General features: G+C 44.3%; 1 protein-coding gene and 1 pseudogene across 6 annotated transcripts in view; one reads left to right on the top strand and one right to left on the bottom strand.

Annotated features, from left to right (window-relative positions):
• The window catches only part of LOC138296535 (isoaspartyl peptidase/L-asparaginase-like), a 1,292,011-nt gene that overhangs the window by 60,198 nt on the left and 1,204,317 nt on the right, over positions 1-27,496 (top strand). The gene's annotated exons all lie outside the window — the stretch shown is intronic.
• On the bottom strand, positions 1,844-2,687 carry LOC138297126 (poly(A) RNA polymerase GLD2 pseudogene; annotated as a pseudogene).

Genomic DNA, 27,496 nt, shown 5'->3' with positions numbered 1-27,496 from the left:
GCGTGGGCCTCCTTTTGCACCATCATTGTTCCCATGCAGTGGGACTCCTGTGCGCTCTACCTGGTCTTCTCTGGGCTCTCTGAGTTGCTGAGAGCTCCCGCTGACCCCTCCTGGGTAGAGTCCACCAGGTCCCTCCTGGTCTTGGGCAGCGCTATTTTCCACTAACCGCAAACTTTGCATGTGCCAAGGCTTGTTGGCAGAATCCAAAGATGCAAACCAGACTGCAATCTTCCATCCGGCGTGGGACATCATCTGCACCAACCAGGAACCCGCATCCACCTTCTTGGGTGCAGTACGGACTGTTGTTCTTCACCAGGGGTTCTTCTTTTACACCTTCATCTGGGTTAGCAGGGGCTCCTGGTATCACTGGACTCTTCTGTGCTTCTTGGACTTTTTCCAGGATTTCAGTGTTGGTGTCCTGCATTCCCTTTTGGTTCTTGCATAATCTTCTTTCTCGTGTTCTTGTGTGTCCTAGGAAAGTTTCTGTATTTTCTCCTACTTTCCTGGGCTCTGGGGTGTGTTCTAGTACTTTCCTTTGGTGCTTTCTAGAACTACCAGTGACCCTCTACACATTACACTTGCCTAGGTGGGAAACCAACATTCTCATTCCACTTTCTTAGTATATGGTTTGTGTTCCCTCTAGGCCCATTTCTAACTATTGTGATTTTCACTATTTGCACTGTTTTCTAGCTGTTTTTACACCTGTTGTGCGTGCTAGTGTATTTAATTTGTGTATTACTTACCTCCTAAGGGAGTATAGTCTTTTTGGTATTTTTGCCATTTTTGTCACCAAAATAAAGTACCTTTATTTTTGTAAAATTTAGTGTTTTCTTTCATGTGTAAGTACTGTGTGACCACAGTGGTATTGCATGAGCTTTGCAAGCCTCCTAGATAAGCCTTGGCTGCTCAGCTACAGCTACCCCTAGAGAGCCTGGCTTCTAGACACACCTACATTTCACTAATAAGGGATAACTGGACCTGGTATAAGGTGTAAGCACCATAGGTAGCCACTGCAAACCAGCCCAGCCTCATACAATCCCATCCAAGTAAAAATAATTAACTGTGTCCCAGCCCACTATGTGTCAATCCAATATACTGTTTAGCCACCCCTCATCCTCTCTTTTGCTGCTTAATGCTATGATATTCCATCTAACCACTTTCCACTGGGAATGTGATCTAGGTATTATCTCAACTGAGGGAGGGGGGTCGCTTTCATGCTCCTGGCTATTCCTTGTCTGCGTAGAGCTTATGGCCAAGGGGCTCGGTCAGTTATTAATATTTAAAAAGCTCAGGGATTTGACTGTAAAGAATTAAGGGTAACTTCTGTAACTTCCTTATGCCATGTGATTTCTGATGAATGAAGTACGCCTAAATTTGAACTTGTTGATAGCATAAAGAATGGCCCAAAACAACTAAATAAAGATCAAGTAAGTTATTTTTTATGGCTGGTGGAATATTATTCAATGTTCATTAAACATTTGGCATGTGTTGTTGAGCCAATCAGATTGTGATTCAAAATAACTCTTTCTGTTAGTCTCCATTATCTGAAGTTCCTTTTAGGATGGTCAAAGAGAAAACTAACAGAATTTCAACACTGGGACATTTTGACGTAAATTTAAAAAAAAACGTTTTAACATTGGGTGTAAGTTTGAAAGCGTTAGGAGTTGTGGTGGATCAAATTGATGTTGGGTAACAAAGTAGACTCTTTTACATCATAGGCATTGAAGAAAGCTGAGAGACATTACTCTGTAATAGAAAGAGAGGCATTGGCGGTTACGTGGGCTATACACCCCTTCAGCTTTTACCTCTAGGGTCTCCTTTTGGGTGAGGGAAGGTGCCTTATCTAAAGAGGGCTGGGACAAAAGTAATGCATAATCATCAACACAAGTGCTTAGCTCCTTGAAGTACCACGGCTGGCATAATTTATCCCATGCTGAGTTGCCCATAGCATTACAACTAGGACTAACTGATAACCTCTATTTTCAATGTGTGCATATGTTCTAAGAAGAAATTAGTTAATTATTTCCACAACATTGTTAACATTTAAATCAAACTCCATACCATTTACATTATTCCTGAACTTACCTATTGGCAATTTGGCTCTTATCAGCTGAGGTTTCTCAATGTAAGCAAGTCAATTATAAAAGTATTTCAGAATCATGGTGAGGATGTGCCTTGATTCTGTTTCCTGATTTACCAGGTCATCTTGCATAACTAGACACAAATCTGCATCGCTGCCCTGTGTGCTAAATCTGTTCAGTGATGATCCACCAAATATAGACTGCTGTGGAGAAACACCTGCTTAATTTACCTCTAAAGTTCTGCTCAGCAGATATCTTTCTTCTTCAGGTCACCAGTCTGCTGCTGACAAGTTTGAAACAGCTCCAGTATTTGCAGCTTAGGTTATCCTTAGCCACTGGAAGTGTTGTTTCCAGACAGTGTGCTATTCTGGAATCTTGCAAAGGTGGAAGACCCAATTTTACAACCGGTTTCCTTGGTGGGGCGTGAACCAGTGGTAGTTTCACAGATGCCGGACTGGAATATCTATGATCGTCTCTTGAAGGCACTAGCTGGCGATGTACAGTGGAAGACTGCATGGGAGACTGAATTTGTTGCCACTTAGGGTTATATTTACAATCCCCTTTTGCCGCCGGTGCATTACTTTTTTTGACACTCTGGTGGTGCATAGTACCGACCCATATCTACGAGGCCATGCAAAGCTACTTTGTGTGACTTTTTATGGTTTTATAGATACAGAGTAAGGCAACACAGCGCTTTACCTTACCCTGCATTGAGCTGCGGTGGGTTTTCCCATGCAACACCCATAGGTATTGACACATTCCCAGATTTACAAGTCAATGGAAACCATGAATGCATCAACATCTGGTGAGGTGTAATCAGGAGAAATACCTTTATTTCTCCTATGTGCTGCATTTTGCAACACACATAAAAAGAAGAAAACTCTTCCATGGATTGTTTTTGTGCAGGAAGGTGCCTCCGGAGGAATGCACTGTATCTTGTAAATTTGGTGTATTTCTGTCCTTTCAAATTGGCATAAGGCAACGTTGCAAAAATACATGTGACCCTGCCCTAAGCCAATTTACCCCTTAGTGTCAAAAGGAACACGTTGTTCGTCACTTCATCTCTTTCTACCCTGGAATGTTTATGGAGGAGCTGGTGAAAAGGACAATCAGGCTCAATTCCTATAGGGCCATGACTGAGCTAATGCTGAGGAAACTGCATCAATGCTTCCGCCCAAGAATGCTCTTGTCTTCTTTAACTCCAGGAACTGGTGCTGGGAGATAATGGCAGGGCCCAGCACAAGGGGCTTTATACCTTGAAAGTCAACAACTGGCAGAGGGTAGGGTATGCGGCCCAGCTTTGGGGGTTTTGGATACATCCTCCACTCTACAGCCTAAAGTGCACATCAGGAGTGAGAGTGTCAGAAGCTCTGCAGCACAGAGGGCAATAAATGACTGCAAGCAGACACTGAGACTGCAGTCCTACCGCACACACTGAACATGCAAACATTAGACCACTTCATCTAATTATGTGCTATTCATGGTATAATTTTACACCGAATGCCCAATTCACACAAGAACAACATACACAAGTGGCTGTTTGCAGAAATGTTACTTTTTTGCACTGTTTTGTAGCACAAAATGTGCGTCCAGATCAAAAACGGATGGGGTTTTGTATTTCACTCTAAAATATGATTATGCTTTACTTAGAAACGTTGGCTAAACCTATTCCTCCATCTTTTCAAAGAAAATGCCCAGAATGCTCTGCTCCCAAGGTGCAATTGAAACTTGTACCTCAAATACCAAATCACATTCCTACAAACTTCTCAAACAATGGATCATCTCTTGGAGACCTCTTCCTGGCTTCTTTAAATATTTTGCTACTGAATTTTAATAAAGCAAACACATGATTTCAGTTAATGAAACATATGTACTGCCAAGACCAGATTGGGTGGAATTGCGAAATAAATGTATTTGTGTCAAAGAGCCATTTGATGGAGCCAAACTGGTAAAGCAGTGCACGAAAAGCAAAAGTTTGAATTTATTCAGGAAGTATTTCAGAAGTTATGCAACAGAATAAATGACAATAGAACTCGAATAGTATACTACCTTTATGAGCCACTATTAATTGACATTCATCGAGCAGACTGAAGAAGCTGATAGCTATTCTCTCCCATACATGCTTAGGGAGTTTTTAAATGTTTAGAGAATGTTGAGTAGCATTGGCAGAAAGGTAGTTTCATATATGAATAGCCTTTCATCTGAGTACAGAAACCTAACTTGGTCTTGCAGAGCTTTACTTGTGACACCAATACTACAATGTCATTCATGAGCCACTTGAATTACTTTCTGTCGCAGGCTGTCCGGACTAAGGATTATCAACCCTTGCAGTATAACTCCTTTCTCAGTTCTGTACAATTCGTTTTTGACATTTCTGTATTTTTGATATTCACCATCATTGGTGAGATGTCAAGTGTGTTGTTTCCATGAATGATGTATGTTTATGTTTTTTAACTTCAGCACGTCACTATCATGACTCATGGCACTGAACATCTGGCCTAATGAGATAGCTGCTGGTGTATTTGATTGCATGATTAAATTAATGCAAGTTTCAGCCATCTTGGTACCCTGGCCTTGTATAGGCACTCTGTAAAAGTAGTCAGCAGGATTCTAATCCTGTCCTGGATGATGCACTATTGTATAGTCATACTCTTGCAATAGGAGTCCCTATCGTTCAATTGCGAGGAGGAATCTTGGCTTTTGAATTGCCAGAGATGGTCAGTAAAGATTGATGATCAGTTACCAGCATAAAGGGCTTTCTGTACAGGAATACATGGAAATGTTCGCCAGCCCATACCACGGCAAAACTTTCTTTCTCAGGTTGTGAGTAAGCACATTCTGTTTGAGACAAACTTCTACTAGCATAGACCACAATATGCTTTCGAGCATTTGGGCATCCACTGTGCTGTGCAAGGATAACACCTAACCTGACTGGGCTAATGTCAACATGACCCTCTTTTTGAAGTTTTGGATTGAAGTATGCAATTTCAGTGACATTTTCAGTGATGTTTGCTTCTCTCAAAACTTCTCACACATTCTTGTGACCAGTGAAAGGAAACATTTTTCTTTGTCAAATCTCGTAATGGAACACAAAGGGCCTGATTCTAACTTTGGAGGACGGTGTTAAACCGTCCCAAAAGTGGCGGATATACCACATACCGTATTACGAGTTCCATAGGATATAATGGACTCGTAATACGGTAGGTGGTATATCCGCCACTTTTGGGACGGTTTAACACCGTCCTCCAAAGTTAGAATCAGGCCCAAAGTCTTGTGTGTACCATGAAAAGTAACTGGCCTTGCCAAAAATGAATGTACCATTGAACCTTGTTGTAGGGAATCAGCATTTGACAAAGCTTGTACTTTTACAGGACCAGATGTCATACTCCCATCAGAAAAGATTTGGCCAAAAAATGTAGATTTTTTATGTTGAACTCACATCTATCTGCATTCAAAGGCAAGCCTGCATAACTGAGTAAACATACTTGAGTGAGAGCTCTATCATGCTCCTTTAGGAACTTCAAAAACTAATGTCATTGTTATAATTGAACACATTCACAACAGACTGGATGATAAGTCGGATGACATCTAGGAAAACTCTGCAGCTGATGACACACCAAAACTAGGGGCATGATTTAGATCTTGGTGGGCGGGTTTACTCTGGGACAGATGTGACGGACATACCATCCATGGTATTATGATTCCATTATATCATTTGTAAATTGTAATTCAGCTGACAGAATAACTGCCATGTTTCTGACAGAGTAACCATCTGCCAAGATCTAAATCAGGCCCTTAGTCTTTTGTATCGAACAGACAAACATGTGTAGAAAAGGTTGCAATGTACCTCCAATTTTCTTCAAGTTCCAACTGATAATAACATTTATTCAAATTAAGCTGAGAGAAGACTTTTACATCAATTAATTGCATTATCTTGTCAGTAATGTGTGGATCTGGATGTTGTTCTTGTTAAATTGTCTTGTTTGGTTGACGCATGTCAACGGAGATTTGCACAGCTCCTTCACTGTCCTTTTTGGGCACTATTACAATGGGAGGTACCCATGGTGTTGGGCCTGTGGAGCACTCAATAATGTCACACTTAAGTAATGAGTCAGGTTCTTTTTCAACAGCTTCTTGTAAATGAAAAGCAATTCATCTATGTCTCTGAGCAATAGGACAATAGCCTCATTACTATGTAGTTTCATAGTTTTAAGCTTTCCTAAACCATGAACCAACAAAGGGAATTGACTTACTATTTTGTGATGAGCATCAATGTTATGATTCCCAGAAATCAGTCCCATATCAGCAGCGGTATTGAAACTGAGTAGACAGACACTGGACACTGTACCTTGAAGCACATGGATGGGTGTTTGTACCTTTGTTTTCTTTTGTTTCACTTTCACTACAAGTGAGCCTTGACTCTTTATGAGAGACGATGTTGCCACATATACACTTTGGTTTTCTATGGCGTAAGCTGCAGTAATTGAGATAGCTCATTGTATTTCACTTCAGGCATTATGTTTACTGATTCTCCACTGTGGATAATTAAAGGTATCAAACAACCATTTATTTTCAAAGTTATATTTGGACAGTGTTTTTATGTTTTAGTTGCTCTGGCATGTCAACTTTTCTTTGACTGACATCTTTTTCACATCAGGCATGTTCAACATGTGCACTTTTTTCTGAGGTAAATATCAACATGGCACAATCATTTTCTTCATTTTTGCTTAACATTGAGACTGAATAACTGTTTGATGATGATTTAGATGACAATCAACTACATTTAGTGTCAATTTGCCTTAACTGATGTTGCCACTTGGCGTTGTAGACATGCATGGAGTGTTGCTTCTGGAACGTTCTGGTGGCCATTTTGTCTTTGTGCGGTGATGCACTTACTTTTTGCTTTGCTTTATACACCATCAGAAAATAGTTCTCTTTCCCACAGCTTTTAAATATCTGTGAAATTGAAGGACATCTACCTTCGTATAGAAATGAAATACCACATCTAAAACATAACTTCTTTATATCCCTAGATATCACTTTGTGTCATTCAGTCTTTTGCTTTGGCTTGCTTTTCACACTCATGACTGGTTCAGTCGTGGCACCTCCAGCCTCCATGTCAGCAGCTTGTTTCTCAGCACATTGTTCAGATCTGACAGCCATTAACACTCACTCCATACTAATAGTTTCTCTCAGCATTCGTCAGCTGAATGAATCTGGCATGCATCCATCAATAACTCCAAGAGCATTGCTTCTTCATCATTAATGTCATTGAACTGGCAGTGTTTTAGGAGTGCGTTGTATTTCCACAAACTCATCAATAGTTTCACCAGCTCTCTGACATTTCTGACTGAAAATATACCTTTGGTAATTATCATTTGGCACTGGATTGAATTTGGGATCAAAGGCCTCCTTAATCTGATGGTATGTGACTTTATCAGTTTTCTGCATTGTCTTTATGACTTCCTTCACATCATCAGCAGCAAGATTTTTAAGATACTTGATAATCTTTCTATCAGTCTCTTGAAGTGTGTCAATGAAGTCTTCAAATGTGTCTATCAAAGCAGTCCATTTATCACCAATATTTTGTTTTTTGGTGTTACTGGAAGTTGGTGGTGGTTTTACTAAGGGAGCAACATTGTAACTGTTCACCGGATTAGCTGATGTTGTGACTGGAGCTCTCTCTGGCTCTCCTTTCGGAAATTAGGATTTGTTCCATTCATGGCCCTGTGATTGGCTGGACTTAGGGTGGTCCTTGGTGGGTTTCATAGGCAGAATGGTCTTCTGCTGAACTTCTCACCACTGCAGGTATTGCCAGCTTCATAAACACAACCCCAGTCACTTCTTTTGGAGTCAGCCTGAGCCGCGGTATGATGACTCTTTTTAATTGGTTCAAATAAGCGCATGATTCTTTTATGTACTTAATGTATTTTGTTTTCAGTCTCTCTTTTCACACCTGGTTGACCTCTGCCTAGCAGCGCTTCTGTTTGCAGCAGTATTATGCAAGTCATGATTATTTTTGACTGTACTTTGTAAACCTGGTTATCTCAACCTTCAGCATTAACACTATGTATAATGTATAAATTGATCTTGCATGACAGCACGGTACCTTTCCGTACAGCCTTGTTCTGAATTTCTTGACCAATGGTGCGTGGAGTTCTCAGTGAAGCTTTTCTTTTCTTCAAATGCTGTACATCAGCTAGGATGCGCTATGACTCCTCTTGCATGAAACATTGTTTTCATACTTTGACAGCAACACACATGGCATGCACAAACGCTTTGCTAGGACCACGGCAAACTCTCTGGGAGAGCATGATCTTTTTTTGGGTTGCTTATCCCCTATCTCATTGCCAGTTGTAGAGACCTCGCCAGCCTAGTTACCTGCCAATGTCTACACCACACATGGAGCTGTAAGTTACACATCTTTTTTCTTCTGCATGTACCTGTGAACTCCAACATTCTAAACCAACCCTTCATTACATTCTACTCTAGGGACTAGATCACATGGCTATGGAGCCTGTTCAGAGCCAGAAGGGATTCCTCATAAAGCGTGCAAGTCACTACAACTTCGCATGAATATTTATGGGGTATAAAAAGGACACTATCTGAGAATGTTCTTCCAGTTGTTTGCTTTGTCTTGGAGTTATTTATTCCACCAAATGCTGCATTCAAATGATCGGATATGTAGAATGGATTTGAAAAATAATGTGCATTCAAAAGACCAATCAGATGTAAGCATATTTTTTACGTTTGCATCATCCCTAGTGCAATTAGTTTAAAATTAAAAGTTCTACATTTTTAAATGATTTTTCCAAGTTGCTAAGTTGCTAAGAAGCTAAGATCACAAGCTGTATTCTGAACAATCGAGTGTAATATGTTCCGCATTAGCATCAATTTGATTACATCTGAAGACTCTATGAAATAATTGTGATTTTGAGCACACACATCCAAACAGATATTACAGATACAGTTGTCTGTTTTAGGCGCTATTTGGGGTCATCTTTATCCATGGTATTATGTGTTATTTCCCCCTTTTCGAATCATCATTCGAAATGCTACCTGGCTAGATGATGAGAAACAAAAAGAGGCTTTACAAACATAAACTGGAGTCCATGAAAATAATTTCCCGAGCTTTATTTGTTGGCATGTCTGGAAAAAAAACACTCTAGAAAGTGACCAAAAACTGGGGGCCAGGATGTTGGGGTAATAGACTAAGCGCCACATTTATACTTTTTGATGCAAAACTGCAATCAAAAAGTTTAGCACTGGCTAGCGCCATTTTTTAACGCCACCCAGGTGTCATATTTACACTATGACGCTGGGTGGAGCTAAAAACAGGTTAGAGTCCAAATTTTTGACGTTAAACATTACGCCTTGTCATAAGGCAAAATGATTTTAAGGCCGGAAAAATGACTCTAACCTGTTGTACGATATGTAAACATGTTGCAAACATGTCGCAAAATGGAAATGCATCATTTTTACCCGCATTAGGGTACAAAACAGACGCTAATGCAGAAAACAGTGCAAAGTAGAGGTAAAATAAAGCCAGACGATACCTCAGGGTGACCCCAATCAACCAGGAACCTGCCAGGAGGACACACACAAGACCCAGGGGAGGGAGAAGAAAAAGAGATAGTGTTGTTTCAGTGCGGAGGAGCATGAAATACTAGTGAGAGTGGTGGCAGAGCATCAACCTCAACTCTTCATCACCTCAAAATTACCAATTGGTAGGAGAGAGGAAATCTGGCAGCAGATAGTAGACAAGATTAACAGTGTGGCACAGGTGAGGAAAACCGTAACTGAATATAAGAAACGCTGGCATGATTGCAATCAAAGAACAAAGGAAAAAATGGCAAGGAACAGGAAGGCAGCCCTGCAAACTGGGGGTGGTAGTCCAGCACCACAAGAGGACCTGGACGAGATGGAAGAGATGGTTGCAGTGGTTATCCCAGAGGAACTGGTTACTGGAATCGCAGGACAGCGCACCCTACCAGGAAACGTCACAAATGCATGGTTAGTTGCATGGGGGAAATTAAGGCTAAATTGTCAAGTGCAAGAAGGGGAAGGCACATAGGACACACACAATGCATGTAAAAAGATCTCAGATCTGCACATGAAGCAATTTGCACCATGCTGACATAAGCTACACATGTACCTATGCCTTGGTAGTGTCATGCACCACAACACATACACAATATGGACATATGGCAATAACCAGGGCTCAATACCTACATATACATATGCATCAGATGGGATGGATGGCATGTCTAATGACTGTGCGTCTGGCTGTGTCATCACAACAACCCTTGCATATAGTAACATTAAATCAACCAACATGACCAAGATATCAGAGACTAGGAAGTCAGTCAATACCATTCCTGGGGTTATGTCATGGTGGTGTCCCTTGCAGTAACACCTTACAACTGCCTTGCCTCATTACCCAAACACATGTGTGCTGCATCTTACAGCACACAATTAATTGCAACCTTCCCAACAGTACCTAGACATGTGCCAGTAGACTGACCACTCCCCACATTAACAACACATCCACATAAGCAGCCACCACTTCATCATGCAGTGAGGATGCCCCCTGGGTGCAGGGAAAAATAATCAGAGCAGGCGCTGGGGGAATAGCAGCGTGGTCTTGTATCATTGGAAACATGCCACTACCCAAAGCAACTAAACTGATGTGGTGTGGAACCACACATCTTGATGCTGATCAGAAATGTGCCACTACAGGAAATATGTACCACAGATAGCAAACTGTAGGTTACAACAGATACAGGCTGAGCCCGCAACTACTCTGACACAACCATGTGAGACACATAGGAATGGGGAAATAACCACACAAATACAACACATGGGGTATGACTGTGGTCATAATGGTGTATAATTCCACATTGACGGGCGGGGGATGGTGCACTTTGCATGGGGGTTTCACCGCCATGCAAATGATGGTGGAAAAGCAGGAACATACCTGTAGGGTAGCGTTGATCGTAATATTGGTCTGGTGTCACAAGACAGGTGGCATTGCCAGTCTGTAAGCTTCTGGAAACCTGCAAGTACCAGGCTATTGGCCCATGAGGCATTCCCCATTGACAACATGTGCCACTTCCACCTGCACTGTTGGGGGTGGTCACATAGACAATGGCAGTGGTCATAGGACTGCCGCACTTGTAATGAGACAATCTGCAGAATCACCATCAAACTAGCTCAAGGCCCTGACCTAAGTTCAACTCCAGTTAACTGGCTATGTCCATAAACAAATTTACTAACAGGCACTGTCATGTCCAAAATGATGTACACAGCAAAAAATGATACTCATGCTGGCCATCCCTGGGGCCACCCCTGAGCCTGTGCCAGGGTTGGTTGACAATAACAAGATGGTGTCAAGCCACAAAATTTATATACATCACACCTAGTAGACATAATGCAGCCAATTGCGCCACCCGAGCTTCCCCTCATGTGACACTCAGGTGGGGTAAAGGGCTGATAGACTGCAACCATGATGTACAGGAACAATGTTTGGGAAGTAAGATGACAATGAGCCTCCAATAGCAAGTCAGTGATGTGACATGACAATTGCCACAACACAGAAAGATTAATTTTACACCATCTAATTGCAGAGGATGATGGCTCTCCTGCTGATCTGCCTGTCCTGGAGTACCCGATGACCCGGATGACCAGCTGACAACCATCAGCAAAGAGACCCTCCAAGAAGTCCTGGTATCTCTCCAGACACCACCTCCAATCACAAGGAGGACAAGTAATGTAGCAGCCGTCCCAGGTGCCCCACCAAACACCCCATTAGTATGACCTGTCAGCACCAACACAGCTGAGGACTCCAAGGACCCAGGGACCAGCTTTGAAAGGACTGTGGGAGGAGTCCAGCGGGAGCTGGCCAAGGAAGTGCAGGTGGGGATGGAGCCAGCCTAGAGGATATGCGCTCTGACAGCCAATGAACATACTGCTGCCAAACGAGGCACACACTCCACACTGCACAGAGTCCAGCAGTGTCTGAAAGACATAGCTGCTACCATGAGGGAGAGGCCACAACAACTGCCCTACCAAACTGGCAGCAGCGTGATTGAGAACAAGCTGGACTCCATGCACCCGGAAGTGGCCTCCCTCAAGACAGCCATGGATGCCTACCACCAGGATGTTGCTGCTATCCTCAAATATTAACCGCTCCTCCTTGCTACAGTGATGCCATATGCTGTTCCACAGATGGCAACTGCTGGAAATTAGGAGTCCACATTTCCAACCACTGAAGGGTGTGTGGCACCCTCTAACTCCCCACCACCACCATCAAGAGCAGAGGAGAAACCACACAGATCGGAGGATGAAGATGTGGAACAGATCATCTTCACTCGTGAGAGTTCCCGGTAGCACCAGCCCATGCCATATGGGCAGTGATTTCCTTGTCATAGTTGGACTCTTGTTCTAGGCAAGACTGCTGGTTTAAGGATGACTGGACTTATGTTTATAGGCGACTATGCCAGTCCTACAACAAGTCACATCTGTCGTCTCAACCCTCCTGGCTCACAAGCAGCACCTCACCGAAACCCAAATAGTATAAGGTGATTTATGGCAGCCTTTACACATGAACTCAAAAGTGTGACATCTAAGGGAGTGTTGTGGTTAAACGAAGATTACCCCTTTCTCACATAAACTCAATGTCTCAATCATACACAGGCAATGAAGAAGATGCAGTAACGTTTCAATAGGTTTTATTTAGCAAAACTGCAATCTGTGATAAGTTGCATGGGCTGCAATGATTAGGATAATGAACAGTGCAAGAAACAGAATGGTAAAGACAAGTGTCATTAATACAAAGACCCCCACCATCTTGCAATAACATGGAAAGACATGAGATGTGAAATATGTCCTAATACCCTAAGGTCATGTACCTAATCAAATGTCAATCATGAAAAGGACAGCAGGCCAAAGTAAGGGCAATAAATGTGTACTTTGGATTTGGTGTAATAAGCCAATCATCAAATTGTTTGATAAGAGTCATGATCTTGAAGAGCATCTTCGAAGCCATTGAATGGAAAGGACCTCAGAAAAGAGGCCACATTGTCATATATTAGATTGGTCACAGGATGGGCAGATGGATCCATGGAGCAGTAGTGCATAGTAGTTTCTTGTACAGGTCTACCTGCAGTAGTGCCATGCTCCATGGTGCAAAGAGCCAACTCGTTCAGCAAGGAAGGCTCATAAGTGCCTTGCGAATCAGCCTTAGTCTCAAGGGGCACAACCATGAATGAACCCTCATCGAGGACATCAGCTGTTCTTGGTCCACAGGAGGCACTGGCGTAACAGATAGACACCCTGTACCATACACAGCGAAAGAATGGTTGTATGCACCATAGGAGAGGTCGGAACGACAATGACCAATCACACTCCAGTTCCTCCAGCAAGGAAGCATCGAAGATCTGAACCATGGGTTCACGGCACAGTTGAGCTGGTGGCAGCGGCTCCATTGCTTGGCGTGACTGGAAAGACACAACCACTGCGAATCAGAAAAAATAGCAGTAGTATTCCGCCAATCAATGCCAAAATAATAGGAAAGTCACCAAACACACTTGAAAAGAATGAATGGATGGCCGATGGGATGAATCTGAAGACAGTCTGGAAGATGGACACAAATCCAGACCTGACAGCCTTTTAAAAAAATAGACAATCTAAGTAGTGCTCGAGGCGTTGAATATTCTGGATACCAGCTCTCCAAAGTGCTTGGGAAAGTTGGTATTTATGTTTATAGGCGACTATGTCAGTCCTACAGCAAGTCGCATCTGTCGTCTCAACCCTCCCGGCTCACAATCAGCACCTCACCGAAACCCAAATAGTATAAGATGATTTATGGCAGCCTTTACACATGGACTCAAAAGTGTGACATCTCAGGGAGTGTTGTGGTTAAACGAAGATTACCCCTTTCTCACATAAACTCAATGTCTTAATCAAACACAGGCAATGAAGAAGATGCAGTAACGTTTCAATAGGTTTCATTTAGCAAAATTGCAATCTGTGATAAGTTGCATGGGCTGCAATGATTAGGATAATGAACAGTGCAAGAAACAGAATGGTAAAGAAAAGTGTCATTAATACAAAGACCCCCACCATCTTGCAAAACCATGGAAAGACATGAGATGTGAAATATGTCCTAATACCCTAAGGTCATGTACCTAATCAAATGTCAATCATGACAAGGACAGCAGGCCAAAGTAAGGGCAATAAATGTGTAATCTGGATTTGGTGTAATAAGCCAATCATCAAATTGTTTGACAAGAGTCATGATTTTGAAGAGCACCTTCGAAGCCACTGAAAGGAAAGGACCTCAGAAAAGAGGCCACATTGTCATATGTTAGATTGGTCACAGGATGGGCAGACGGATCCATGGAGCAGTAGTGCATAGTAGTCTCTTGTACAGGTCCACCTGCATTAGTGCCATGCTCCATGGTGCAAAGAGCCAACTCGTTCAGCAAGGAAGGCTCATAAGTGGCCTTCCGAATCAGCCTTAGTCTCAAGGGGCACAACCATGAATGAACCCTCATTGAGGACATCAGCTGTTCTTGGTCCACAGGAGGCACTGGCGTAACAGATAGACACTCTGGACCATACACAGTGAAAGACTGGTTGTATGCACCATAGGAGAGGTCGGAACAACAATGACCAATCACACTCCAGTTCCTCCAGCAAGGAAGCATCGAAGATCTGAACCATGGGTTCATGGCACAGTTGAGGTGGTGGCAGCGGCTCCATTGCTTGGCGTGGCTGGAAAGACACAACCACTGTGAATCAGAAACAATAGCAGTAGTATTCCACCAATCAATGCCAAAATTATAGGAAAGTCACAAAACACACTTGAAAAGAATGAATGGATGGCCGATGGGATGAATCTGAAGACAGTCTGGAAGATGGACACAAATCCAGGCTTGACAGCCTTAAAAAAATAGACAATCCAAGTAGTGCTCGAGGCGTTGAATATTCTGGATACCAGCTATCCATAGTGCTTGGGAAAGTTGGTCTTTAATGGGGATTGTATCTCGGCAGATGATCTTACTATCTGGGGAGCTTACGTCTCTCTAGCTGATGTCAATGTGACTTGTTTTTGAAACAGTAGCGCCTTTAGTCTGTTCATATTAACCACCCGCCGGGACTGGAAAGTGAAGAATTATAAGTACCATCCTGAACCTTTGCATCTAGCTCTTCCTCTGTGATATTCAGGAAGTATTGCCAATCATTAAACTTTGCCGATGTGGGGACACTGGGCATGTTCTTTTCTTTTTTTTTGCAAACCTCAGACAGGATGGGCCAGATTTATACTCTGTTTGTGCCAGATTTGCGTCATTTTTTTTACGCAAATCCAGCAAAACTTAACTCCATATTTATATTTTGCCGCTAGAACTGTCTAGCGTCAAAAATATGGAGTTTCTGTAATCTTAAGGATGTGTGACACCGCCTTGCGTCAATAAGAGGCAAGGTAGACGTTCCCGACCCAAAAATGACTCAAACACCTCAGCGCCATATTTATCCAACAGGGCAAAATTGATGCATGGGTGGGATGCGGACCCGAAATGTGATTGGTGCAATTGACTGCACCCATTTATGGATTGTACCACCTGCAGCAACAGAGCATCTATACCGGAACAGAAATCACACCTACTCCGTAAATGTGCAGGCCATAGTTGACCACCAGGGATTGTTTACCAACATCTTGGCCGAGTATCCTGGGAGTGTACATGATTCCTTCATCTTTCGCCACAGCACCATCAATCAGCCCTTCCAGGACAGAGGATATGGCAATGGACTTCTTGTCGGTAAGTCCATAAACCTAGCAGTATACACATGGCACAGCAATCGTGTAGGACACACAATACATATACCACTACATTGACATGTGGGCAGAAAGACAGTGAGGTGTGACACAGGTAGTTATGTTGTACACCCTGACACAATGGGATACACACCTATGGACAAATGACGACTGCCAATAACATTAGCTGCCACTCTAGAGCTACAAGGGACCAATGTCAAAGCACACAGTGACAATGACATGGCCTGTACTGGAAGTACAACTTGGAAGATGAAACATTTACTATTACGTTAGGCCACATAGTCAATCCCACACCCTCCCAAGCAAGTACTATGGAGGGGGTTTGCAATGTGTGTTGCTGCAGGTCAAACACCATGAGACACACAGCATGATGATGCAGACTCACATGTAGGTTACACGGAAATACGAAGGCAGTCCCAACATCATACATCACTCCTGGGGTGGCATTGCCAGGTAGCAATAAGGAAGTGGACTGTGCTATGAACACATATTGTTGTGCCACTAATGCAAACTGCACACTGCTGAACACACTGAAAGAGCCAATTGTCCATCACAATAACAGATGTATAGGGGGATGGCCCTTACTGCACAGATACATCCACCTCCACAAGGCAGTTAGCCAGCTTATCTGGAGCAAGTTTGGTAGTGTAGGTGCACAGTTGCACATGAGCCACTGGCAGAGGGAACTATAAAGATTTGCATAGAACCAAGTCACACATGGGACAATTGTGCATTGTCAATACTGAACACCTCAGTGCTGCCATCTTAGGGAGATGTGTTGTGCATTGTCACCAAGCCTAATCAAAGGGCCTCACTGTTGCATTTCATCTGCAATGACATATGTCTAATTGGATGGGACGTCCAGGCCATGTAGTGCAACCATGTTACCACCACATCGGAATCTATTGTGTGTGTGGAAGTATCATGTCCCCTCCAGTGAAAGCACACTAAAACATGTTGGTCACTACACAACACATGGTGCATACATACTTACCAGCAGTTTGGAAACAAAATCATGGATACCAGGTCAAAGAGCCAAACACAAGTTGTCAAGTCAAACAACCCACTGCAGAAAAATCCTCACTGAAGGCCAGGCTCTCACACAATGCCACAAACACATATGAGTCACAGACGACACAAGATATCAACTGCCATGCTACATGACACTAACAAAATACTTACTCCTATTATATTTTTCAGCTGATCAGGGTTACGGGATCCAGCCATGGATCATGACCCCATTTCCCAACCCAAACACAGCAGCAGAGCATGCCTATAATAAGGCACATCTGCGGACATGCACCATTGTGGAAAGGACCTTTGGCATCCTGAAGTCCAGATTCAGGTGCCTGGACATCACAGGAGGCAGCCTCCTAAAATCCCCAGAAATGGTCTGCAATGTCATATTGACTTGTGCCATCCTGCACAACATTTGTGTGAGGAGGAACATCCCCCTATATGAACCCGAGCAAGAACTGCCTGAGGAGGAGGAGGATGGTGCCAGGGAAAATGAGGGGGGATATCCAAACACAGCTGCAGGAATGCACCAGAGACAGCAGATTGTTCAAAACTTTTTCACCAATAGTCACTCTAGACACATTGTTAGGATATGTAATTAAACACCTCACTTTATCACGCTCTGGTTACTTATTTCTCCATCACATGTTCTTTAGGAATGTGAGTATTACCTCATGGAGCATGTCACAAAAGCAAATCTGACTACTTCTGATGCAACATCACATGTGATGCATATGATTGCATAGCAAACATCACACACATATAAAAAGAAAAATCTTTTGAATTTCACATATGAAGAACAAAATCATAGGACCACAGCATATGACACACATCCACGTTGCCAACATGGTCTACTGTAGCACATGACACACAACTATGACATTTCCAATCATAAGATAATTAAGTACCTCATACATGATGAAGTGGATGTGAAATATAAGTGGTCACAGGAATGTATGAACAGACCCCTGACATTAGTAAGTGTGACATTTGCTATCTCTGCAAGAACATTGTGTGACAAGAGGTGCTTCATTTCTGAAAATGGATAGCATGAGTGTCCCAGGTATGACAAGCAATGGTCACCATTGGCCATCCCTGGTAATAAGTCCTACCACTGCCATGTGTTAAGTCTCTGCCCTCCCTTCTCTAGGGTGCGCTGTAAATTGACTATCTGTACCCTAGGAATCATCATTAACACTCACCCAGGCTCCCATTCTGACTCCTGTTTGCTTCCCTTTTCCATATGACATGCTATAGAAGAACTGCATTAGCCTGCATGGACTTCAGGTCCCATAATGCACTGTCTGGTAGTCGATAAGACCTGTAATCTTCTGTCCATTGCTTACTATAGGAAAAGTCTGGTTGTCCCTTTTACTGGATTTTCTCCTCCAGGATGTGTGAGAGATTGAAGCTGCACCCACCTGTGACTTCTCTCGTGCAGCCCAGCCATGTGACTCTGCCCTGGCCTTGCTGCTGCCTGGAACTACTTAGAAGCTGCCATTCCCTGAAGCTCCTCGTTGTGCATTGGAGTACAATTCATTTGTGTACCAGAGCCCTTGTCTGATTGTGTGTTACAATCCTGATTACGCCTGAACCTGATCTCTGTTTACACAGTGCTCTTCCTGCTTGTTCCAGTCAGCCTCGGCTCCGTGTTTCTCAGCCTTGCTCATGTTTGTTTCTGCCAGAGCCTGCTTTCTGTTACCCAGACCTGTTCCAGCCTTTGCGTCACCCAGAGCCTGTTCCCTGTGCCTGGCTTTGCCTCCTAGCTGGTTCCCTTCCCTTCTGTTTCCTCTTGGGGTATCGTGTCTGGTAAGTGTACTATCAGTCCTCACCTGTCTAGAAGTGTTTAACTTTATATTTGTTCTGGCACCTGGTTTCCAGGAGGCTAATCTAGCCCCCATCCTTTGTCTAGTGTTGCATGTAGTCATTTGTGCCTGTTAGACCTGACAGCCTTAGGGTGGTCACCCCTAACATTTTGCTTACCTCCATCCACTTTTTAGATACTGTTTTGCTGGTTTTCAGAATCTACGCACTTTACCACTGCTAACCGGTGCTAAAGTGCATATGCTTTCTTCCTTTAAACATGGTAACATTGGATCATACCCAATTGGACTATTTAATTTACTTATAAGTCCCTAGTACAGTGCACTATATGTGCCCAGGGCCTGTAGGGTAAATGCTACTAGTGGGCCTGCAGCACTGATTGTGCCTCCCACTTCAGTACCCCCTTAACCTTGTCTCAGGCCTGCCATTGCAAGGCCTGTGTGTGCAGTTCCACTGCCAATTCAACTTGTCATTTAAAAGTACTATCCAAACCTAAAACTTCCCTTTTTGTACATTAAAGACACCCCTAAGGTATGCCCTAGGTAACCCATAGGGCAGGGTGTTGTGTAGGCAAAAGCAAAAGACAGGACATGTACCTATGCAGTTTGCATGTCCTGGTAGTGTAAAACTCCTAAATTCATTTGAGGCCTGCTCCCTTCACAGGCTAACATTGGGGCTGCCCTCATACAGTGTTTGAGTGGTAGCTGCTGATCTGAAAGGAGTAGGGAGGTCATTTTTAGTATGGACAGAATGGTGATATAAAATCCTGCTGACGGGTCAAATTGGATTTAATATTACTATTTTAGATATGCCACTTTTAGAAGGTGAGGTTTTCTCTGCACTTAAATCTTTCTGTACCTTACAGTCAACGTTAGGCTGGGTTTAGTTGACAGCTCCTTGTGCATTCACTCAGACACACCCCAAACACAAAATACTCCGCCTCACTTGCATACATCTGCATTTTGAATGATTCTTCCTGGGCTGGGAGGGTGGAGGGCGTGCCCTCACACAAAGGACTGCACACACCCTACTGGGACCTGGTACACTTCTAAGTCACTCTTTGAAGTCTCCCACACTTCAAAGGCACATTTGGGTATATAAACAGGGCCTCTGCCCCTACCAACTCAGACACTTCCTGGAGAAGAAACTTGTAACCAGAACCTGCATCCTGCCAAGAAGTGCCTGACTACCCAAAGGACTCACCTGACTGCTCTCTGGGAAGGACTGCTGCCTTGCTGTTGCCCTGCTGCCTTGCTGCTCTCTGGCTGAGGTGAAAAAGTGCTCTCCAAGGGCTTGGATGGAGCTTTCCTCCTGTTCCCTGGAGTCTCAGGACCAAAAAGACTTCATCTCTTCAAGAAGGACTCCTTGTGGTGCGAAATTTGATGCACAGCCTGCCAGAAACGAGCACAGCCTGCACTGCGGTGAAATGTTCACTGCACGATGAACCGGAATGACGCAGCCTGACTTCGCAATGAGAAGATCAACGCAGCACCAGCGTAGCGACTGGAAATTCGAAGTTCGGCCCACTGGATTGACGCACAGCCAAGCCGGAACGGCACAGCCTGACTTCCAGAGAGGAATTGATGCAGCGCCTGCTGTGCAGTAGAAAATTTGATGGAACGCCCACTGTATCGACACAGCTCCTGTGACTTTATCCTGCCAGCACACAAAATCCACGCATCGTCCCCGGGGCATCCGAAAACCCTGCAACCCGAAGAGGATCCACGACCGAGCCCCAGAAACCCACGCACAGCTATCCCTGCGAGAAAACAAAATTACGCATCACCGTGTGCGGCCTGAGAAATCGATGCACACCTCTTTGTTTCCATGCTTCTCCTCCTCTGCAGTTCTTTGCGGAGAGTTTTCATGCAAACCAGGTACTTTGTGCTTGAAAGAGACTTTGGCCCTCATCACAAATTTGGTGGGCGGCAACCGCCACGCGCCAAGTTGTGTCCGCCTGGCGGCCGCCAATGCAGCTGCACTCCCACAGAGGCCATTTGGAGATCCCCACTGGACTGGCGGGCGGAAACCTGGTATTCCGGCCGCCGGCCCAGCGGGGATCTCGCCCGCAACACGGGAGCCGGCTCCAAATGGAGCCGGCAGTGTTGCAGCTGTGCGACGGGTGCAGTTGCACCCGTCGCGCTTTTCACTGCTTGCATAGCAGACAGTGAAAAGCTCCATGGGGCCGTGGCAGGGGGGCCCTGCACTGCCCATGCCAGCAATGAAAAGGCTGGTGGGAGGGGGACTCGTAATCCCCTGGGCAGCGCTGCAAGCAGCGCTGCCCTGTGGGATTTAAACCGCCGGGACCAATGTGGCGGGAAACCGCCGGGACCAATGTGGCGGGAAACCGCCAGGACCAATGTGGCAGGAAACCGCCAGTCCGGTCGTAATACCCGAGATTGCACCAACAGCCTGTTGGCGGTGCAACCTCCAAAAAATGACCCCCTTTGTTTGCTTCTAAAAGACTTAAGACACTTTATATCACTTTCCAGTGATATCTCAACATTTACTTATTGCATCTTTGATCGTTTTGACCTGCATTTAACCAGATAAATATTATATATTTTTCTAAACACTGTGTGGTGTATTTTTGTGGTGCTACATTGTGTTATTGTATGATTTGTTGCACAAATACTTTACACATTGCCTTCTAAGTTAAGCCTGACTGCTCAGTGCCAGCTACCAGAGGGTTGGCACAGGATAATTTGGATTGTGTGTGATTTATCCTGACTAGAGTGAGGGTCCTTGCTTGGACAGGGAGTAAGCTGACTGCCAACCAAAGACCCCATTTCTAACGGTGCCTAACAATGACAGTATGCTGTGGCTGTATTCCAGGATTTTTTACTGTGTCTCCAGCCCGACAGACAAGGGCTAGTCTTGTGTATGTAAGGACAATCCTTATTTGTGCCCTAAGGGTCCAGACACATATTCACTTCTGCTCCCACCTTTCTATGGGGCTTGCGTGGTGACTACCTGTGAGATTAATCTGCACAGAGGCACTGATGTTCCCTGTTGCTGTGGGAAGTTCTGAGCCCTACCCTGTATACAATCTTAGTGATAAGCCCTGCCTGTTTGTCCATTACTGACACGTTCCATATTTGTCCATACTAAGGTTGCTCTCTATTCACTCTTCTGTATTATCTGCCTTACCATAGCTGCCCTATCTCATTGTATGCCTTTAGCTGCTATTCTGCTTTGGTACACTTCTTACTTGCAAGATACTGTGTGAACTAGAGGGTTGTCCCAGCAGACTCCTGACTAGACCTGCACACAACTGTAACACCATGGACCCCAATACTGACACAGGATACACATGCCCACACACTTAAACAGGACACTTTTGTGGAATGCACACCTGAAAATATGTGAACACATGCAGCCAGGGCTGCAGGTCCACCGCAGCAACATGAGTAATATAGGTAATTTCCATTAGTCAAACTGACGTGTACATGACAATTTTATGATTGGAATTGACAATTGTACAAATGGCTGACATATGGGTAGTTCACACACAAGTCACCATGAAGATGTAGCCAACAATTAATGACATATGAGGGGTAACATATCCGACATAGCCCTCATCAGCCATCCTCAATCATCCCTCTGTTTTGTTTGTTGTGGGAAATGTAATGTCCCCAAAGTCATACAACTACACACATCAAATGAGTCAACACATATTACAAACACATATCATAACTGTTGTACATCTCTGTAGATACCCATTTGTAACACATTCATACATTAGCATTACGTCAAATGTATTGCATGCTGTTCCATCAGTAGCACACATGTTGTTACAGTTCATTCACACACAACACACTCAGGCCATGATTTATACTTTTGTAATGTCGCATTGCCGTCTTTTATTGATGCAAAAGCAGCGCAATCTTACAAAATACAGTTGTCAGAAAATGAAGGAAATGTGGCACAAAGATAGTATAAGTGTGGGCCGCAGTTGCATGCTCTACCACATGTGGCCAACCACTATACCACACACTGCAGGCCATACCATCCTATCTTCATCTTGATATAAGCTGCATGCATGTTAAATCATTAAAAATCAGACATACACAGTTTGAGTCACAAATGTTGACGCAAATGCATTGAAAAACAATGCAAACGCTAACTAAACATACATGGCCTTAGTGTTAATTCCACCCACTCACCCCACGCATGCGGATAGCCATTAAAATAGAAGTTTCTCGGTAATGAGTGGTATTTTGCCGCACATTTGGGTTATGTGTTGAATACATTCACGCAAACTACGTATGCGTCAAAAAAATACATGCAAGACGAAAAACGGGCCGCAAAGGGGACAGGATGTGATGTAATAGGAAATCCTGTTTACAGTCTGTGGTTTTTCTTGACTGTGTAGCTGTGTCTTGGTGTTGCTAGTGTTTGGATTGTGTATATTGTATCTTGTGGTGTCTCTCTTGTGTCTTTTTGTGTATTCTATTTGTATATTGTACCTGTTTGAGTGTTTTGTGTCTGTTTGAGGGTTAGATTAGTTGGGTTAGTTGGAGTTTGTATTTTGGGTTTTAAGTTTCCTTTTTTCAGATTCAGTTTCCTTTCTTTTTCCCTTTTTTTGTTTAAATTGTTGTGCACTAACATGTCGGGAATGGCGAGTCTTACCCGCATGGGTGAGGAGGAGCTTGGGGCCTTTGTGTGGCTGGTATGCCACTTTATGCTGATGATGCTGGAGTTGGGTGGGCATGTGATACAGGGGTATCACACAGAGGCAAGGCAGCTGCGTTGGGGTAAGGTGCTCTACCACCTCAAACGTGCCTTCAACACATCAAGGAACGAGCACCAGCTGAAGCATTGCTGACCTGGTGGCCTGAGAACAGGACCTGCTGAACCACCTGGGTGTGGTGATCGGTGGCCCTGTTGGTGAGTATCACATTGACAACTGCGTACAGTAGAATGCTCCTGAGTGACAGTAGCAGATGTCTTGACGTGCTGCATGCAATGTTTGTGGCCATGTTGAATGCAAGTAAAAAAACTGTTAGTGCACCAGTACTGAGATGTATTCCACATGTTTATACATGTTAACAATGCACTCCTGAGTTTTGTTGAGTCATGTCCCACTGTTACTTAGGGACACATGTACCAAACTATAGGGGTGATTCTGACCCCGGCGGTCTTAGACCGCCGGGGCCAGGGTCGGCGGGAGCACCGCCGACAGGCCGGCGGTGCCCGCAGGGCATTCTGACCGCGGCGGTAAAGCCGCGGTCAGACCGGCAACACTGGCGGTCTCCCGCCAGTGTACCGCCGCCCTGTTGAATCCGCCGAGGGGATTCCGACCCCCCCTACCGCCATCCAGTTCCCGGCGGTCCGCCCGCCGGGAACCGGATGGTGGTAGGGGGGGTCGCGGGGCCCCTGGGGGCCCCTGCAGTGCCCATGCCACTGGCATGGGCACTGCAGGGGCCCCCGTAAGAGGGCCCCTACAAGTATTTCACTGTCTGCTTGGCAGACAGTGAAATACGCGACGGGTGCAAATGCACCCGTCGCACCTTCCCACTCCGCCGGCTCGATTACGAGCCGGCATCCTCGTGGGAAGGTCGTTTTCCCCTGGGCTGGCGGGCGGCCTTTTGGCGGCCGCCCGCCAGCCCAGGGGAAAACTTGAAATACCCGCTGCGGTCTTTTGACCGCGGCGCGGTATTTTGGAGGGCGGAATTCTGGCGGGCGGCCTCCGCCGCCCGCCAGAATCAGAATCACCCCCTATTTATAATTTTGACAAACTGCCTAGTTTTCAGATTTTTTGTGTTTACGTCAGAAAAAATATTCATTCAAATGCACCCCCCCAATTTTGCCATCCTGCTATCACATTGACCAATCACAAAACAGAGTTTGCGAGTGGCATTTAGGAAGGGGCGTTACTATCCTATTATTGAGTCGCAGTCTTCTGAGTGATTCTTTCTTGAGCACAAATGCTGTCACTAAACAATTAGTTACCTTCTGTTTCAAGTAGGTGCTAACCCATTTGCAAAAGAGGAGGGGTCCCCATGGGATCCCTTCCCCTTTGTGAATGCATGCCTAAAAATTGTTTCTGAGCAAGAAGTTGTCCCATGGACAACTGAATGCTTCCCAAAAAATATTTTAGTCATAATATTGGTTTTTGAAATACTTTCTGTTTACCCCTGCTGAAATAAGGCTGCAATTAAACGAAAATGTACATCCCTATTTGAAAGCAGTCGCAGACATGGTGGTCTGCTGAGGCCAGCATCCCTGTGAGTGCCACCATTACCAAGGGGTTTGCAAAATGAGACCTACCTCATCAAAATTCATGAGGTAGGTCATTTGCTACCCCATTTGTGAATTGCAAACAGTGTTATTGACAGTGTTGTATCTCAGATCATCCTACTTGCTAATTAGTTGTTGCTAAATCTCGCAATGTGTGACTCACAAAACCTGATCTTGGTACATGTGGCCCTGGGTAACACATTTCAGGTGCAATGACAACACCTGTACCATTGCATTTTGTCAATGATGATAAGCTAAGACACTGTCAGCATACCACATTTCATTGTTTTGGCACAGCAAAGTGGACTATCCATGTTTAGCGCTACATTGTCATCATTACACACACATGATCCCTGCCATCATGTTGAAAAGGAGGCATATACGGCTTAGGGACACTACCAATGGGGCATTTGTTACCTACATACAACTGTGCCACATCTGTTATGGACCACAGAATGCACAATAATTGCTGACTGGAAATTGATCCACATGTCCATCACACAGTTAATCATTGTCCCTTGATGCATAAGCCACAATAGCCGAGACACTTGTATTGCAGTACACCAGGGAAGTGCCATTAAAATTGTCACCCAATTACAAATCATGACATGGAGTACCATCTGAAATGGATTAGCCACAAATCTTTGTAGTCAGGTTTAGCACCACATGATTTGTTAGGCCCAGTGCATGTGTGCATATGTGTGTCTATCACTCACTGGAGTGTCGTATCTTGGGAGACTTGTGCTGCGCAATAGGCAGCAGCATGTGAACAAGGTGATTAGTAGCCACATGTAGGCCCACATTTGACTTGGAAGTGCTCCAGTGTCAGAATATTGTCAGCAAGTCATACCCTAATTTTCACAAGACAGTGGTGCATCAGTTCTCCACACAAAATTGTGCATCCCTGTATTGTAATGTACATGTAGCACTGTATGGGTAACTGTCCCCCAGCATCTAGCCCCATATGTTGTACTCCATTTACGTGACACTTATGTGGTATGTGATAGGCATACATGCAGGTCAAGGCCAGACGTGTGCTGTCATCAATGTGGGTGATTTTGGAAATGTGTTGATGATAAGGATTAGTCAGCTTGGCCCATGTTAAGTACTTGCTGCATTTGCATTGTGACACATTGCACTACATCATTGCACAGATCACTTTATTTGGTACACCTCTTGTTGTGCTTTGCTGTTAAATAAATGATGGTTAGGCAGTGTTGCCGTTTCATTTCTCAGGGGCAATACATAATCTGTACTGTGATTTGGAGTGCATGTGCAATTTTAGGGAGAGGGTTAGATTATCATCTGTACATGCATCACACAATCATGACACTGATGGTTGCCTGTCTCATTTTTACAGCTTCCAACATGAATACAGTGGCGTTCAGGGATTTCCAGAGGTGGGCAGTGGGGTACTGGCACATCTTGGTTATCGAGTCTGGGTTCCGCAGGATGGCAAAATGCTATCGGCGAGAGAGAGCCACAGGAGAATGGCTGGCTTTCAGCCAAGGGGGACCGGCATTGGCCACAGCAGGTGGAGCCACCACCACAACTGCAGCCAGTAGCACAGCGTCCACCAGAGCATCAGCTCTACCTCCTGCACCCTCAACCTCAGGACCATCTCCCACCACACCTGCTGCACTTTCCATTTCAGCACCACTACCACCACACCTGCAGGAAAACTACGTCTGGAACACAGACTACCACATCTGCTGCTTTGGACATGGCTGCCATTTGCCAGCTCCAGAAGGACATGCAGAAAGTCATGAAAAAGCTTGAAACTCTCCAGTGGGACGTGGACAGAAATAGCCAGAGGCTGAAATCTATTTAAAAAACTCTGAGGAGGACAAACCTCTGAACTCCTGTCTTCCCTCACCCCTAATTCCATCCCCTTCCTCCTCTTTCCTTATCCAGTTTTTAGAGGGGTTAGGGGGTTAGTGATAGGTTAGAGTAGGGTAGTAGTTTAGGTATGATAAGTAGGTGGGGAGGTTTCATCTTACTACATGTTAGTTTGGTGGTGGGTGGGGGGGTTGTTAATTTTTGGGCTTTTGTGTATTCTAATAAATAATATATATATATTTGTTTAGTATTAGTTAGTATCTGTTTAGGTTAGTATATGTTGTCCTACATGTGTCTCGTCATATAAGGGGGGTGGAGGGGGCAAATGTTTAGAGTGTGTTGTTAAATGTGGTAAGTAAGCTTACCATAGGGTAGATAGGGCCAGTTGTGGGTAATGTATAGTTAGCATAGATTAGGTTAGTATAGGTGTGTGACATAGTTTTAAGTTCTGTTTTGTACATAGTTATTAAAGTTTTAGGTACTCCCTTATGGCATGTGTCATATGCTTGGGGATCTGGGTCTTTGCATGAGTGTACAGTGAGAATTTTCTGTTGGCATGTGTATTCCGTCCACATCCCACTCTTGACTTGTTGATTTCCACTTCCAACTGAGTTGTCACTTTGGCAGCTACAACAAATCTAAATCTCTATGC

Source organism: Pleurodeles waltl, chromosome 5 (assembly GCF_031143425.1).
Source record: "Pleurodeles waltl isolate 20211129_DDA chromosome 5, aPleWal1.hap1.20221129, whole genome shotgun sequence".
In the NCBI taxonomy this organism is placed as follows: domain Eukaryota; kingdom Metazoa; phylum Chordata; class Amphibia; order Caudata; family Salamandridae; genus Pleurodeles; species Pleurodeles waltl.
Note: the sequence above shows the minus strand (reverse complement) of the source record. Positions and strands in the feature narration are given on the sequence as shown.